Source organism: Lissotriton helveticus, chromosome 1_1 (assembly GCF_964261635.1).
Source record: "Lissotriton helveticus chromosome 1_1, aLisHel1.1, whole genome shotgun sequence".
Classification (NCBI taxonomy): domain Eukaryota; kingdom Metazoa; phylum Chordata; class Amphibia; order Caudata; family Salamandridae; genus Lissotriton; species Lissotriton helveticus.
In genome coordinates this window covers 763,538,497-763,556,334 of record NC_136057.1, presented here as the reverse complement: position 1 = coordinate 763,556,334, position 17,838 = coordinate 763,538,497, and the positions used below count along the sequence as shown (strand labels likewise).

The window sequence follows — 17,838 nt, the reverse complement described above, 5'->3', positions numbered from 1 at the left end:
CAGAGATCCCTCTAGCGAGGATCTCCACCCCGGACACCAGCTGACAGTCCGTAGCGGGCATAAGAATCAGGTCTATCCGCGAGTGGTTTCGGTGGGCAGCGGACGTGTGGGTGTATCATGTCACTCGAGGGTTCCACACCCTCCAAACATCACAGAGTCCCAGCGCCGAAGCCCAGCCCTCCAGACACTTCGCAGAGGCGCGCTGCTGTGCCGAAGGAGGGCCCGATACATCCCTGTGGGGCTGGGGGACCGCGTTGAAGTCCCCTCCGATAACTGTGAGGCCCTGGGGGAGGGAAGAGACCACGCGTGTGAGGTGCTGAAGGGTGGAGGACAGGAGGGCCGGGGGCACGTATACAAAGAGATGGTTCAGGGGTTACCCTCAACCAGGCCCTATATCGCCACGTACGTACCCTGAGTATCGGTGGCGACATGGGTTGCGGTGAACGGAAGCCCGCGCCGCAGAAGAACGGCCACCCCCCTAGAGCCTCTGACGAAGCCGGAATGCCAGACGCGATCGAACCCGTAGCGCGCCAGGAATTGACACTGAGAGCCCAGGAGGTGGGTCTCTTGGAGGAGCAGGGCATCAGGGAGGTGGCGGCGGGCAGCGCGCAGCACCGCTGTGCGTTTGATACGGTCCAGTAGGCCATTCACATTCCAGGAGAGAATATGGAGTGGCGTGTCAGAGATGTAGGGCATGTGGAGTGGCGTGATCTGACGCGAAACGGATGAGAGCAAGGGGTCTCCCCTCAGCCGGGGGAGAGGCCCGGAAATGTTCGGGACTTCAGGACTTTGGGGCTCATGCAGGGGCATACGTGACTAATGCAGGGGACAGTGGGGCACGTGAGTGCACGTACAGGTAGAGCAAGACTGTCCAGAGTCGGTCAACAAGAACCAAACCATAAGGGATAGGTTCCCCCGTGAGCAGGGGGCAGGTCGAGGTCCAGCTCAGGGAACCGGAGTGTGTCATGTGGAGACAGGGGTGTGTGCAGTTGCCGGGGAAGATGAAAAGGACAGGTGACTAGCGATGAAAAACAACAAAGGTGGCCCGTAGGCGGCCAAACACAACAAACTCTTGAGGGACAACGATCCCCCCCCACCCTATACTTCGAAACGGGAAGCATCTGTCGCCCTTAACTAGCTACAACCTCTTAGGACAAGTGCTAAACTAAAACGGTTAGCTAAGGGTAGGGACTATGGCTAGAACACCAATAGGGAGGAACCCCTCCATGATGTAGGATATAAACCAGCAGTGCCAACAAAAACATCACCATCCAGGTACAGTAGTAGATGAATGACAGTCTGTGAACAGGCCAACGCCTCCATGGCGGTGCAAGAAGGACTCCATGTCCCCAGACGTGGGTCTCAGGGAACCACAGGAGTGCTGAGCCACAGGCTCAGCCGAAGCCGGTCCTGGCTCCCCCGGATCCGGGCGTGAGTCTCAGGGTTCCAGACAAAACAGGTCAGGACAAAGTCGCGTTCAATCAGGAGTCAGTCACCCTCGGAGCCACGAAGCATCGGACTTCTGGAGAGGTCAGTGTCAGAAACGGCACGTCGCATGGTGTCGGCGGGCCCAGGGGCCTAACGCAGGTCAATCAGGGACGGGGTCTGCGAAGGCGGTTCAGGGTCGCGTTGTCGTGCCTCAGGGGAGGCACGCTGGACCCCAGGGCCCGGCGAGCAGGAGCTCCGCACCCCGCGTGCCCCCCTCCTGCGGGATCCGGTTCTGCGTCGCCTGGGCTTGGGTGCTGCATTGCCCAGTGGTCTGGGGCTACACGGGGTGGGGAACGGGTCGCCTGCAGCTGGAGGGGTGTCTCCTCCGTGGCCCAGGTCCACGCCGCCTGCGGTGAATCGAAGAAGAGGGTCCGACCCTGGAAGAAGACCTTGAGCCGGGCTGGGAAGAGGAGTCCATATCGGAGGTGCATCGCCCTAAGCTTCTGTTTCACCTCCTCGTAGGAATGGCGCTGGGACTGGACCTCTCTCGAGTAGTCGGGAAAAATCATTATCTTGGAGTCTCAGTGGTGTACCTGCCCCAACTCCAGAGCAGCTCTCAAAATGGCATCTCGATCCCGAAAGTTGTGAACACGAAGGATGAAAGGTCGAGCAGGGGCTCCCGGTGGTGGTTTGGGGGCCAAGGAACGGTGGGCACGCTCAATCGCGAACCATGGGGAGAGCTTGTCCTTTGGCATCCAGGTGCGGATCCATTCCTCTAGGAAGGTGGCCGCATCCGCCTGTTCGACCCCTTCCGAGAATCCCAGGAGGCGTAGGTTATTCCGGCACGCCCTGTTTTCTGCATCCTCAGCCCGATGGTGAAGCTCAGCGGTTTGTGATTGGAGACGAGCCATTTGGGCCTTGATGGTGGAGACATCGTCCTCGACCGTGGAGATCCGGGATTCAGCCTTCGTGAGTCGCTCCGTGGCCTTGCAGAGGTCCTGGCGGATGAGAGTTACGTCTATTTTTACCTCCCCTATCTTGGCTTCGACCGATGTCTGTGAGGTCGAGATCGCCTGAAGGATAGTTTGTAAGTCCCCTCCAGCCGGGCCAGGGCCGGCAACCTGTCCGCGCCAGTCCCCCATTCCACCGTGGCAAATTTGTCCAGGGTCGTCTGAGCAGCGGGTACAGAAACCGCGGGCGCCCGAGGTTTCCCCATGGCGCGGCAATCCTTCGAACTCAGGGCCAAGGATCCGATGCAGGGACAAGCGCCACGATCTACGCTATCGCAGGCGGGAAAGCTGCAGGTCAGCGCCACACACTGTCCGTCACGCCGGGACTCAGGAGAACAGGGCAGAGGCCAGACACAATCTCCGATGGGTGAAGTCCAGCACAGTGGGTATCCCAGGCAGGTCTGGCGACCCCCAAAGGTCCGTCACATAGGTAGGAAGAAGGCGGGCCGCGGTCCCCAAATCTCGGCAGGCAGGGGGAGGACGCCGCTCTTATCACAGTGCAATGCCACCCGACTAGGCGGCCGGGCACCCAGCTGGGACACAGCCTCCTAGGCTCCAACGCCAGTACTCTAGGCCCTGCGCAGTGGGGAGGCCTCAAGGGTAGTGCCACACCGGCCCCGGGCCGAGAGACGGGCCAGGCCGAGGTCGCGGCAGGGGCAGCACACCGCAGAGTCTCCGTGCCGCCAGGAAGCAGCAGATGTGGGTAGAGCCCCACGTGGGTGAGAGCCAGTCGGGGGGCCACCCCTCCAAGATGGCATGGGGAGGAGGGAGCGGAGAGCGGGTGTACGCCACAGCACCCACCACCAAACTGGGAGCAGGCGGGTGCAGCAGCCGGGTGACGTCCAGGTGTAGCGCCCTCCGGGGCCCACTCGGGAGGAAAGTAACAGGGGGAAGGCAGGACAGCGCCACTCACCAGGGGAGGCCCACGGGCAGCGAGGCAGGCAGGACGCAGTCTCCAGGGCAGCTGTCTCCTTCCCACGGGGTCACACGCAGCGCAGGGCCAGCAGCCCCCTAACAGACGTGGCGTGCCGCAAATGGCGGCCTCGGCAAACCGTGCTCCACATTCCTCCAGGCCACGGCTCTCCTGCGAATCACCAGTCAGGCGGCGGCCGGTCTCCCACCCAGGGTCGGGGCAGGGGGCCGCCGCGATAGCTCCGCTCCAGCGGCGGATAAGGCAGAGTCGCTGTAAGGCACTGCAGGACCGGCCCCACCGCCAGCGAGAGGGGCGCCGGTGTCACAGGCGCGGATGTGCGCCGGGGAGGCAGGCGGCAAGCAGAGGACACGGCAGGCTGGAGCACTTCAGGGGGCCGCCATCTTGGTGCAGTATCGGGCACCGGACTTCCGCGGCGGGGACCGAAGGGGAAGCGCCAGTTCGTCTCATCCCCGGCCTTTGGCTCCTCGGTCCGCAGCTGGCTCTCCGTCCACCGCGGGGAGTCGAGGAGATCGTCACATGGCTCTCTTGGAGGAGCCGCCACTACCCGCGTGGGGGGGCGCCATTTTGCCTCCGGGCCGATCTTCCAGGCCAGCGGGAGCCCCGTGAGCCTCAGGGACAGCTTGCAGGACCCAGGAACGAAGCAGCAGAGAGCGTCGGGGATGGCGGACACAGGCGGCCCGGTGTGGGCGAAGGAAGGGCACAGCAGCAGGTAGGATGAAGGCGGATGACGGATGGGGGATCCAGAGCACTCTTAAAGTGCGACCGCCATCTTGACGCCTTGGCCACGCCCCCTTTGGGCATTTTTTAAAGAATGAAATTGTTTACCATCAACTTGAAGTTGATGGCAATTTGCGATTCCTAAAAGCACAGTTTGCATTTATGAAATGCTTCTTGCATGTGCATTAGGGAATTGCAAATTGAGATTCCCTATTTGCATTCGCAACCTAGGAAATCGCGATTACCTAAATTGCGAATGCAAAAAACTTTCATGCATTAGAAAAGGCCATTTTGCGATCACAAACACCGATTTTTGCGAATCGCACTGTTGGTGATCGCAAAATAGCTTGATGCATGCGCCCCTTAATCTAGCTATACCTACTGAATGTGTGCATCTGTAATGCAACTGGTGCTCATGTATAGCGCTCTGATACCTTTGGGTCGAAAATCGCGCTATCCTTCCACAAAAATATAAATAAATAAATAAGCAGACATTAAAGTCTATTCCAGAGGTCGAAAGCTCGACCTAGAAGTATATACTAAAGTAATGTGCAAAAGGTCGAATGCTCGTTATAAAAAAAAAAACAACAAGCTATCAGCCAATCCATTCCTGCTCTGTCCTCAGGTGACTGAATCACCTGTTAGGGAGTCAGCTAAACCCTGTTCGTTCCAAGGTGGACAGCACCGCCCCTGAACACCTTCTGTAAGAGAACAGGGCATACAAAAGAGGGTGAGACCTCCACAGCAAATCAGCGCTACGAAATTATGCACGGCGCATAAGGATTGGCTGGCTAGTCCTCCAGTGCTCCAATCCTAGAGAATATTTCAAACTAGCAGTTTCGCCCATTGACGGACAACTCCCAGAATATCTTCAGCCATCGGATTGGTAACGCGACCCGGAAGCGCTAATATTGACAAATGACATCCCTTAAATGATCAACAACAGAAGACGAACCTGATCCGAGGTTAATTCACGGATGAACCGTGTAAGTAACTGACAGGCGATTAGCGTACCTGCTCCTCCGCGGTAATTTTAATGGGTACTCCTTTTAGCTGCGCATCTGGCATTTTAATAAAATCTGCTTTCAAATTCTTAACGGTCCCAAGTGCCCCCAACGATGCACCCCCCAAGACCACACCTACTTTACTGGTCAGCACTGCCATCTAGGAAGACTCAGTGAATGGCACGTACGTTATTTATGTAAATGTTGCAACTAATAGTTGCAGATAGAGTTATTTCTCCGTGACACAAGTTCAGTGTGCTTGATGCTTATACATCGTTAATCAGACTCATTCTGTACCCTTTCCCGAAATGTCGTAGAGCCGAGCCTCTGCCAGATTATGTCCGTGGAGGAAGTGCTGCTGCTGTAGAGTAAAGAAAGTTCACCCCTCTGCGTACAGTGTTTTCTTCATTCGTTCGCACCTCCCTGTTTACTGTAAATGCACCTCGACACTCCCAATTTCACCAAAAATTATCTGTAACGCAAATCCGGACAGAGGTTTACTGTTAGCATGTCATTCATAAATCTTGAGTTGGGGTACGTTCTAGCCTAATGCAGCCGCTGGTAACAGCACAAGACCACCTTCTCCAGGTAGTTTAGGGCGAAGAGGGGGTTGTCCGCTGTCATGTATCTTAACTTTGGCTGCATTAAATCAGTCATTTCCCCGTAAGTCTAGTACGTTGCCTTCGTCGCCAAAGCAATGTCTGTAATGTGTTAGACTCATTAAAACGAAGCCAGTTTTCTATGCATGATACATTTTTTTTTAATTATCTCCATTGCTGCGAGAAACTGACCAAAACAGTTCTTTCTTTAAGAAGTTTGCAGTCAGTTTGCTCCTTTCAGTAGTTCATCATGGTTATAGGTATAGGAATTTATTTTAGAATCATTGTTATTTCATATGTTAGTTCACTGGAAGCAAAATGGAACATACAACTCTGAGGATGCATTACCCTGATGGTTTAGCGCCCTGAATTGGTAAAATTATGTCCTTTTGACATGAAGTGACGTGGCAGCTCTAGGTCAAGTTATTGTGAGCACGATGAATATACACAGTTATCTTTTTGTGCTTTGCCCCCCAGCTTTATTTTTTACACTTTTTAGGTGTGACCTAGACACTAATTTAGCAGTCTACACAGTCTCATTTTTGCAACTAAAAATCGCTCTATCCTATCTATACAGAAGGAATAAGATTACATAATGGGTTACTGTGTGATATTGGCCTGTGTTGCTATCCAGGTGTTCTGGTGACGTATATAAACCACAAGGCCGAAGGTCGATTGGTTTATCAACCTTGTGGCATCCTCTCCAGCCTGGGTACCCACCAATGACTACACCACCCATGGAGCGTGGTATTTCATGTCTTTATTCGTCTGAGTGTAACCGCAAACTTAGCATTCTAAACCTGCCTTTACTGGACTACGCTCTAACACTTACGTCACAGTTCTTAGAGTCAAGGGTTCAATCCTTGCTAACTCGCATGACACTACAAACGTAACCTGAACTCTGAGATTGCAATATAGGACCATATTAGACGTTATATTCATTGTGCATTTTTATTATGTCATTCATTTGGTTTTACTGCACTTAAGATGTTTTTGGAGCATTTGAGCATCATCGGTTTATCGGTACAATATAGAACAGTGTAACTTTTTCCTGATGGGATTCTGTATTAGCAGTGTTTATTTTCACAGACTGGGAAGGATTCATTTGAAGATGATAGCATCAAGGATTGGCCAGCCGCCGTGGGCTCGTCAGGTGTGCTAATTAATGCTCTGAGAGTAACACTGTCATTGTAAAAGTGTGTGATTTTGTTTTTAACTGGCGTCTAAAAAAAGGAAATGCTGCATTAACCATCCATTTAATTTTTGGTAATTTGTATAGGGAAGCTACATATATTCTGCAAGTGAGTTCAGCACTGTGAATTATAGGAAATGATCCACAGTTAAGATCTCTTTCTGTGAAATATAAGCTTTGAAACACTGGAAGCATTCAATAAGAAGGCTTACTCATGTAAAATATATTCATGAAATTGGTCTGTTCAGGTGTCATTCCCATTTTGCTTCTACCCATCAGAGACTAAAGATTGGTGCACTGGGTCAGCACTCTTCAGACAATGCCCTTCTTCACAATGAGGGACTGCTTTTTGCACTTGCACTTGGTCACATATGTCTAACAAGGAGGTAACCTCAGCACCAGGTCTGGTAGGCCAATCTCTGCTATAATTATTTGTGTTTAATTTATTTTTGCTGTGGGTAGTTTTTGAATTACTTTTTAAGTCTTGCCTCCAAACAGATTTTAGTTGTCAGTTGTAGAAAGACCAATTGTGTAAAGTACCAATAATTAGTGTGTTCCTTTGGTCAGACCATTGCTTATCATTGGTTGGCTTTCTTGTCACTCTCATTTGCTTTTACCTTATTTGATGGCTTTCTTTCTTGTGTGTGCTCCTCCTGTGGAGCATAGCTTCTATACAATCCTTTTGATTGGGCAACTTGTATATTCCCACAGCATACATTAGAGGTCCATTTTGTTTAGCTTCTTGCTACAGGCACTGATGAATTCAGTACGTTCCATGACCTGGCATATCCTGGATGGATACAGTACAGTTGGCATTCCAGTATGTCTGCAGTCATGTGGTTCATATGTTTCCATGTGTGTGCACAGAGACCTATACCTTTCCCTAACAGCGTGAGGTCCTGGACCTATCGAGAGGCCAGATAGTCGGGCAAGTATACTGGCCTGTGGCGGTAAGGTCATGATTGGTGAGCATAGTTTTCGGTCCTTAGCGGGCATCACCATTCTCAAATGGGGACGCCCTAGGGGGAGACAGAGGGTCTCTCATAGAACTCCAGGGGCAGTTACAGCCAGTAGGCTGAAAGGGTGCGGGTGCAGGGAAGTCTCGCTTCCAGTATGCTGGTTGGTAACCCCCGCACGCGGATGCGCCTTAGGGCGCAAGGATGCATAATTGCAGTGGCCCGCCCCATTTATGGAGTTAAGGTTCAGGCGTAGGGGGGGCCCAGAGGAGGTATCCATCCGGTATGTTGGGCCCCCTACGCAACGTCACTCCGGTAGGAGTTTTGGGACTTAGATTTACCGGGATCCTGGGCCGCCAGTCATTGACTTTGCCGTAGGCTCTAACAGGAATACGCAGAAAGAAAATTATATTCATCTCTTAGATTACTGTAGGAATGGCTATGTATTAGAAACATGTTAAGGTTAGCCAATTGACATTTTGTACCTATCAATGTATTGGACTTTCTGCGTATTGTACATAATGTTAATAATATTAATGGTTTATTAATTTTGTAATAAAATACTTCCGGAGTTTACTACCCTTAATCCAAACAGTTGTGGTGTTTGAATTGTTTGCCTTGGGGGAAGAGAGGGTTCACACCCCAAGGGTCTTTAAAGTAATATGAGTAGGGGGATTAGGCAGTCCAAGTCCTTATTGGAAAGGCGGGCTTGGCCTCGAGCGTGCCGCCATTATGGCGGTCATGCCGCGCCCCCGCACTCAGGGGAGGTACGGGTCTCCACGCACATCGGTGATGTGGCCTTCGACCTCCCCCTCGCTCAGCCAATCAATTTGCAGGGGGCTGCATGAACAGGAAGCACTTGCTAGTGCTTCTGGTTTCAGGCGTCACTCCAACGTTGGGCAGTCTGGCCTAAACCGGCTTGCCCGGGATTACCCTTTAAAAGGGTTGGGGAGCGGGTCAGGCATTCTCCTTTTGCTCCGCTCACCAGCTGGTTGGTCATCAGACGGGCAGGGCCTCTGGAGGCCCTTAACACATCTTTTACCCACAACCTGCTGTAACTGGTGCAATGTAACCTTCTCCCTTGTCAGGCAGTACTGTAACGTGGTCCCAAAAGCTGTTACTTTCTCTAAAGGTAACCGTGACACAGCCTGCACTGAATCCAACTCTATCCCCAGAAATTCAATATCTGTGTTTGGCCCAACCGTTTTTTCTTGTGCCAATGGTACACCTAACTCCTGTATGATTGCGCAAAACTCCTGCAGTGCTAACTTACAGTCTATTGATCCTGGTGCTCCCAGGAACAGAAAATCATCCAGATAGTGTAATACCAACTTGTGCCCTGTCGATCGCCTGAAAACCCACTCCAAAAAGGAACTACATTTCTCAAAATAGGCGCAAGAAACAGAACAGCCCTTTGGCATACTCTTATCTACGTAGTACTTCCGCCTGAACTGGAAACGCAACAGATGAAAGTCCAGCGGGTGTACTGGCAGCAAACGGAAAGCTGACTCAATATCTGATTTTGCCAGCAATGCGCCCTGCCCCAACCCCTTGATCATCTCAACTGACTGATCAAAAGAAGCGTACCTAACACTGCATAAACCACCATCAATGGCATCGTTCAAGGACTGTCCTCTGGGGGCCGATAGATTATGAATCAATCGGAATTCCCTGTGCTCTTTCTTGGGAACCACCCCTAGTGGGGAGTAGACAAAGTTTTCTATTGGGGGGATACTCAAATGGGCCTGCTACTCTCCCCAGTCTAGCCTCTTTGTCAATTTTTGCAGCTGCAACCCCCTCATTAGTCCTGACTGATAATTGATTTTGGCAGTGTGACACCCCAATGTAGCCAGGTGTGGGGATCCTGAAACCATCCATGAAGGCTTCCTTTAGAATTCTAGCAGCGTCTGGGCAGTTGTAGCTATTTAACCAAGGTATCATGGCACTCGTGCTTATGGGCGATCTGGCCTTAGCGAGGGACACACTCTCAATCCTGCTTCTTGTACACGCACACCGGTTGAAATCCCTACAAGCCCCCTTTTTTTCCCACCTCCCCCCAAATTGCCTAGGGGGCCTGAACGAAAGGACTGTCCCCGAAAGGTGTCCTGAGACTGTCCTCTGGCGTTGTCAGAGGGATCTTGAGTTAGATGATTTAAGTGTATGATCATGTCTGTCTGGTTCCAGCCTCGGGTAGGATAGCATACCTTCGCTCTCCTAAATTCCTTGTCATACTCCTTCCACTCACTTCCCCCATATTTATCATGGGCTCACTTAATCCTGTTTTGGTAACCAGCAATTTCCGAACCCAAGGCTGGGAAACGCTCACACATGATTGACATATAAGTTGTGATACCTTTTATCCAGTTTACTAAAGTTTCCTCGACCCTGTATTTTAATATTGTGTTAGCCCATTCCCTAGGGTGAGCCCACTCTTTATTCTTTTTGGCTTCCTCCCTCAATACCTCATCTATTAACAGTGAAAACATATTCACATACGTGCCCTTCCAAATGTTTTCCGTTGTCTCTTGGGACAAATGTTGTCCCAATTGCTCCCTAGATGAGAGCATTTCACCCAAACCCAAGGGCGGCAAGGTCTTTGTTATACCTGATGCTGCCGACTCTGCCTTTCTTGCTGCTCCTGGATCTGTTGGTGTGATGACTGGTGGCTGAACTCCACCATTCCCTGTTGGCACTGTGCTCCCGGGCACTGCACCCACTGCCGATGCTGCTGGCCCATCCTTAGGTTGAACCTTTTCAAGTTGCGCCATTATCTGTCTGACCTTTGCCATCACGTCCCCCCGCTACCTGACATTTCCGCTGCTGGGGACCAGTTCCCTATTTTTTTCCAACCAGGGGAGTACCGCCGGCCAGATTGGACACTAAATCGGGCTGGCCTGGCTTATAGCCAGCTGGGCCCCCCAACAGATGGACAGGCGGGGCCTGTGCGGTGCCCCTCCCCATTCCCCGGCTGCCCGTCTGTGGGAAGTGTGGGTGCCCTCAATGCCCTTAGGGATCGGTATGGGGTCCCTTGGCTGAGGCACCACCCCCGCAAGGGCTGCCCCTTCCTGTCCAGCACTCTCCATAGGTGTAGGTGCCCCACATTCTCCCCCTTTCCTGGGTCTACTTCTCTTGGGTAACTGGGGAAAAGCTGACTTGGGGGCGACCCTTGTTTGCCTGGGCCTTACCTCTACCCCTTCAGGCCCATCCACTTTTCCCCTTTATTCAGTTAAGGCCTGACCCATATCTTCAATTTTTCGCATCATTGTTTCCATAAATGCATCCATGCGTGAACGCTGGTCGTTCCGCTTTACCTAAGGGGCCATTGTGTACAAAATGTATTACCAGCCCCACCTTGGACAGGTCTGCGACACTGCCCAAACCCTTACCTGGCAGTAGTAGCAGTCACCAGCCCGCAACAGCACCCAGCAACCAGAGCCACGCCCACCAGCTAGTCTAGTGAGTTGGGTGAGTAAACTAACCGACGTGGCTCCCAGAAGGGGTGGTAGTGCAGGCCTGCCGGTGCTGCCCAACTGATCAATCCCATGTCCTTCCGCCGTCAAATGTAGTGCTGCCTTTATGTGTGACACCGTTCAGGAAAATACCTGTAGTGGGACAATTAAGAATTCCCAGAAAAAACTGCTTCTATTAAATCCTCTGCAATTTTTCAATGCTGATCCCTTTCATGCAGCACCAGTAGGGTAACAAACATACAGGGGAGAACAATGCTCTTTCTGACTTCCTGACCAGCTGGCTTTTGGCTGAATCTGCTATTTCCCACTGCACCTGTATGTAAAACAAAAGAAACACCTTTGATAATGTGTAATGTGACAATAATATTTTTTCTGCATCAAGGAGGGAGTGGCCTACTGACCCCTCTTGAGTAAAGTTCTGATGTTATATGCAACCCAACCTCTTCCGTGTGTATGTAAAATGTGTGTACTAGTACTGTAAGCATTTGATACATATATAGTGGTCAGATTCTGCCTGTATGGGAGTCAGAGTACCATTATCACCATTAGCAGGGTTGGTATCTCTGTTCGACAATCCTCAAGCCAATCCAAGAAGTACGAATGTATTTAAGTCCGGTCTCTCTCCGTCTAAATTGGGTGTACTGTCACTAAAGGTACCACATTGTACAGACCTTATCTCTAGCTCTGAACTGGCGAAAATGGAGGACTACACTCTACCGGATAATGCTAATCAACTGGAAAAGAAAGAAGAATTGATGGCGCATATGAAAAAAACAAGTGCCATGTAGATGGATCCGGATTTGGGAGTGTCTCCGGTTTTATTAGCTGGTCAATCACATATGCCTGCCCTGTATAGTAGTACTCCCACTAGTTTATCACATGTTCATTTCTTAGAATTTTCCATCAGGAGTATTAAGGGAGCAGGGAACACCATGAACTCAATGGAGAATACACGGAGGGGGGGAACCTTGGAGATTTTCTATGCATTGGAGAGAATCCTCTCCTCAATTTTATCTTTGTTAGAAAAAAGTATGGTAAATTCTGATCATATATTGGAAGTCTTCTCTCCCATACTAATAGGGGTCCAAGAACTCAATCAGATCTATCAAGCCATAAATAAATTGGTAAAGGATCCTGAGGTATCCAGTTGCTCTTGTCAGATTTTTAACGGGATGCCAAAAAGTGCTATTAAACTAGAGGATGTGGAAACGAAGGAAACAAATGAGGGTTCTAAAGTTGTCCCGCTCAGAGGTAGACCAATTGTAAGTTTATCCCCAGCTAAGCAACATCCTGAGAGTGCCCAGCATACTAGCCAAGGGGGAAACTTACATTTAAAAGTATCTCTGGTAACGCCCCCATTACGGGTCTACCCTATTTTTAAAAAAAGTATCTAAAAATTCATGTTTACAGTTAATTGAAGAATCAGCAAATACTTTATATATTGCACCCGTAGGGGAGGCTGTAAAGAGCGGAGGAGGCTGTATAAGTTTAAAATAGGATTTATTTAAGTTAAATCCAAGGACCCACTGGAGCACAAACCAAAGCGTCTAAATCAGATCAGCTCCAACCACTTCTCTGATTTAGAACACCGGTCAAACAACATTCTCCATTACATGAGTAACATTCTTTAATACATATGACAATTCCAAAAGTGACATCAATGACATTGCTAGAAAGAGAAAAGGATATTACCACATGTATCTTTTCCACAAATAAAACAAAATAAAATAAAAATGAACCAAACAAAAAAAAGATCAAACAAAGAAAGATTAATCCAGAATATAATCATCTAATTTCTTTGGCAACTATATCTTTTAAGAGAAACATGTGATCCAAGAACAGAAGAACTAATATCAGCATCACAATCAGAAACAGAAGAACCCAACGTAGGATCCGACTCTGAACCAGGAGTAGAACCAAGACCATCACTGGAACAAGCAAACTGTTCCTTCCGTGATGGACCATCATCACAATCAGAAACCGAAGAACCCAACATAGGATCCGACTCTGGACCAGGAGTAGAACCAAGACCATCACTGGAACAAGCAAACTATTCCTTCCGTGATGGACCAGAACAGGAATTATCAAACCAAACATCTTCACCATCTTCCCTTTTATCAAAAAAAATTTCTTGGCCAGGCTTAAGTACAACTACAGAACTTTTATTCCACCACCCTCTGCCCTTGAGAAAAACAGTGGATTCAGAAACATGTTCCACCTCAAAGGGCTTGCTAAACTTTGACATACCTTTGGGTGTGTGAGAGGGACTAACAATCCTAACCCAATCACCAACATTCACAACTTTGCTCTTACAATGATGAAAATCATCATGATAGGATTTTCCTGACATTCGTGCAGAAGTAATATTATCTCTCGCTTTAGAGATAGAAGACTCAAAACATTCTGTCACATTGCTCTTGTTTTTAAGTTGAGGCAAAAACAAATATCTAGCCTGTCTTCCTCTCATCAGACAAAAAGGAGAAACTCCTGTACACGAGTTAGGAGTGAGATGATAACTCCAAATTTTGTCTTTCAAAAAATCAAAAACATCCAAATTACTCTCCAAAGCAGCTTGGATCCCCTCTTTAAAAAAATCTGTTGGCCCTTTCGACCTGACCATTGGAACATGGACTATAAAGAGGAGCCCTCTTAGCAGACACTCCAAACTTTTTAAGAAACATTTCCATTTTGTTTGAAACGAACTGGACACCATTGTCAGACCTAATGGAAATAGGTGCCCCTTCAATCCTGAAAACATTGTCCAGGAAACTAATAACCACATCAGTACTAGGATGCTCCACAAAAGAATAATGTAACCATTTAGAAAAATCATCAATGAGAACAATTAAAAATCTATTCTCTCTGCCAAGACAATCATAAGGTCCTGAAAAGTCAATAGAGAGCTTTTCCCACGGACCTGTAGGAACTTAACAAATTGACAACGGTTCAGTAGAGACCTTCCAGTGCTTGTCAGACCTAACACACACCGCACAGTTATTGATAAACTTCTCAACAGAGGCATCCAAACCAGGCCACCAATAATGACACTTAAGCAACCTCTTAGTACCAGAAATACCAGGATGCCCTGAATGTGCTAATTTGATAATCTTATCCCTGAGACTACCTGGTGGAACAAACAAATCATTCCTCAACAAAATTCCATTTTCAATAGATAACTCATTCGCCACTTGTGCAAAACTTCTCAAAGATGATTCAAGATTCTTAACAGAAGGCTATCCATTAACAACATAAGATTTGACCTTAACTAACAAATTATCTCTACCAACCTGATCATTCCATTCACCCTCATCAATGCCAAAATTGCTGGACTCCAGCATCCAAAGCAGCTACAACACACTCTTGCTGATCAGTGATCTCATCACAAGAATCACCCTGTGGAGGTAACCTAGATAAGCAGTCCGCAGTAAAATTCTTTGCACCTGGAATATGCTGAATCTCAAAGTTAAACTCCTGCAGTCTCGCTGTTAACCGAACCAATCAGATGCTCTACCACGCCTCACGCCATCCATCATATAGACCAAAGGCTTATGGTCCGTCACCAAAACAAAAGGCCTACCCCACAAAAAATTCTTTAACTTCTCCACAGCCCACACACAGGCTAAAGCCTCCTTCTCTATTGTACTATAATGAACTTCAGCACCCCTAATTGCTCTTGAGATAAACGAAATAACTCTTGCCATTAACCATCTGCGTGAAAACAGCCCCCAAACCAACCGTGCTTGCATCCACAGTTACAAAAGACTTTCCTTCAGGATCAAAAGTTTTAAGACCTGGAGCACTAGCAATAAGCTTAATCACACCCTGAAAAGCTGAATCATGGACATCAGTCCAAACAAATCTCAAACCTTTTTTTCAATAGATGTCTGAGTGGCTCAACAACCAAAGCATATCCTTTAACAAATTTCGCATAATATTCACCTAACCCAAGAAAAGAGCGTAACGCATCCTTGTCCTGAGGTTTGCTGGCATTTTCTAGATTGCTAATGATATCTTTCTTGGGAAAAATACCTTCCTGAGTAATTTTATGACCTAAATAGTCAATTTCTTTAACTAAGAATGTACATTTTTCCTTGCTCACCGTCATTCCTTTGCTGCTTAGATTCTTCAAAACATTTTCCTGAGTGACATTATGCTCATCAATTGACTTAGCAAAGATTAAAATGTCGTCTTGAAAAGATTGGACACCTTTAACTCCACTAAACAAATTTTCAATCAATTTTTGGAAAACACTGGCAGCAGATGCCAGACCAAAAGGCATCCTCAAGAATCTAAATAACCCAAACGGAGTTATAAACACCGTCAGATCTTTAGAATCCTGATCCAGAGTAACCTGATGGTATGCTGCCTTTAAATCAATAATAGAAAAAGAATTTGCTCCATTGACAGCAGCCAACATCTCTTGTATCCTGGGCAAAGGATAAGTTTCCACTACAATATTTTTATTGAGAGATCGAAGATCTACACACAATCTAATTTCTTGATTCTTTTTAAGAGCAATAACGATAGCCGAAACCCATTCTGAGCTATCAGTAGGTTCTATGATGCCTTGAGAACAGAGACCATCCAAATGTGATTTAAGCTTGTCCCTCACACCCAAAGGTACCATACGAACTTTATGTTGTACAGGTAAAGCTCCTTTTTTAAGTTTAATTCTGTGCGAAAAGCCTTTGACCTCACCTACGACATCTTCAAAAACATTCTTATACTTATTCAGAATGGAAGATAGAGGATATTCCAAAGAAACATTGTTAACAGGCATTTCTCTCAACTGAATGGGACGATCTGATCCTGGGCATAAATTAATGCCAAGTTTACCAAGATCATACCACCCAACAATATTTTTTCCATCAGTTGCAACATAAATTTTGGTAAATATGACACCGGTCTCAAATTTCAACGAATCTTCAAAGAAACCTAACATTTTGATGTCAAAATTACCAAAAGCTTTAGGATTGATATCAGATTTAACATGTTTGACACCTTTCCATTTTTCATAAAAGAACACATCTGATAAGATAGTTACCGGCGAACCTGAGTCAGCCATAGCTTCAAAGGCAATCTTACCGACATGAACTATCCCTAAAGGAGCTTTGAAAGGAAGAGAAATACTACTTATGTGACTATCAAAGGAATCATCATAAATAGTGATGATTAAATTCTCTAAATCATCATAACATAAGAAACACTACTAACAGTGGAATTAGACTTACCACCTTTCTTTTGAATTCTACAGGAAGATGTAAGATGACCTATTTTACCACATTTAGTACACTTTTTTTAAGTGCTGGACAATCTGGACAGTTCGCCAAATGTGCCTTTGACCCACATCTAAAACAACTCAAAACTCTATTAGTTTGAAAATTACCCTTACTATGCATTTGAACAGCACAAACAGAGGTGTCATTAGTATTCTTGTTTTCATTAGCAGTAATGATCTTAGATGACTCAATTGATATTTCAATCCCTTTGGCCAAATCAATAACTTCTGCCAGAGTAGGATTACGACAAGCTAGAAGTCGCTCTTGTACCTTTTTAGCTGCACAATTAAACACAAATTGATCTCTTAATGCTGTATCAACATAGGCACCAAATTCGCAGTTTGCAGCTAACACTCTCAGAGCTGCTACATAATCCTCAACAGATTCATCTGTGAACTGTTTCCTCTTATGAAAAGAATGCCTTTCAATCATAACTTTAGGTTCATCTTCAAATTGTTTCTCAAGTCTAGCAACAGCTTCAACAAAAACATTCCATCCATCGCCTCCTTCAACTGGTGGTGCAATGGGTATAAGGTTCTTGAAAATTTCAATAGCAGCTGTGCCCAAATAACTGAAAAGAATGGCTTTCTTCCTTTCTGCAGAATATTTTGTTCCATCAATAGCAACGATATAATTCTCAAATGTGTCAAACCATTTTTTCCACCTTAGTTTTGGTTTTCCAGGTATTTCTAAAAATATAGATGGCTGATTGCAGATTTGAGATGTTGCCATTTCAATCACTTATACAAACAAACCAGTAAAACTGAAAAATTATGTGTGCAGATCACAGTAGTAATAAGATAGTAATATGCACTTCTCAAAATAAAGTGTGCACATCACTGAAGTAAATAGCAATATGCACTTTTCAAAATAAAGTGTGCACATCACTGAAGTAAACAAAGGATTGAAGGAGTTAACCAGTTTACCATACCTTTACTTCTCGTTTTTCAAAATATTTATTTCAAGAGAAAGTGATCAAATTACTGAATTCGTAAGAAATACTCCTTGAAAATGATACTAAACTACTACTTGCTGCTTGAAAGACGTTGGAAACAAAGCGCTGTTACACTGCTCGACAATCGCTTACGCTGACAAGACAGAACAGCTGATCGTCTGAAAATCACTTTTAAAATGGCCGTGATTTTGCATGCTATGTTGCGTTTCAGATGAGCGATGCGTTTCAAGAGTTTGAGAAGCACTCCTAAAATGGCTGTGACGTTGCGTGCTACCAAGCGCTGCGTTCCAGGTG

At 47.2% G+C, this 17,838-nt stretch overlaps 1 protein-coding gene across 3 annotated transcripts in view; it reads left to right on the top strand.

Annotated features, from left to right (window-relative positions):
- Positions 1–4,939: 4,939 nt before the first annotated feature.
- Positions 4,940–17,838, top strand: part of PNPLA8 (patatin like domain 8, phospholipase A2) — a 383,576-nt gene continuing 370,677 nt past the window's right edge. The window contains exon 1 of one of the 3 annotated variants that reach the window (XM_078674318.1): positions 4,940–5,075. The gene's annotated coding sequence lies outside the window, so the exon portion shown is untranslated. The remainder of the gene's footprint in view (positions 5,076–17,838) is intronic. The other 2 variants (XM_078674319.1, XM_078674317.1) reach the window with 2 other exon arrangements.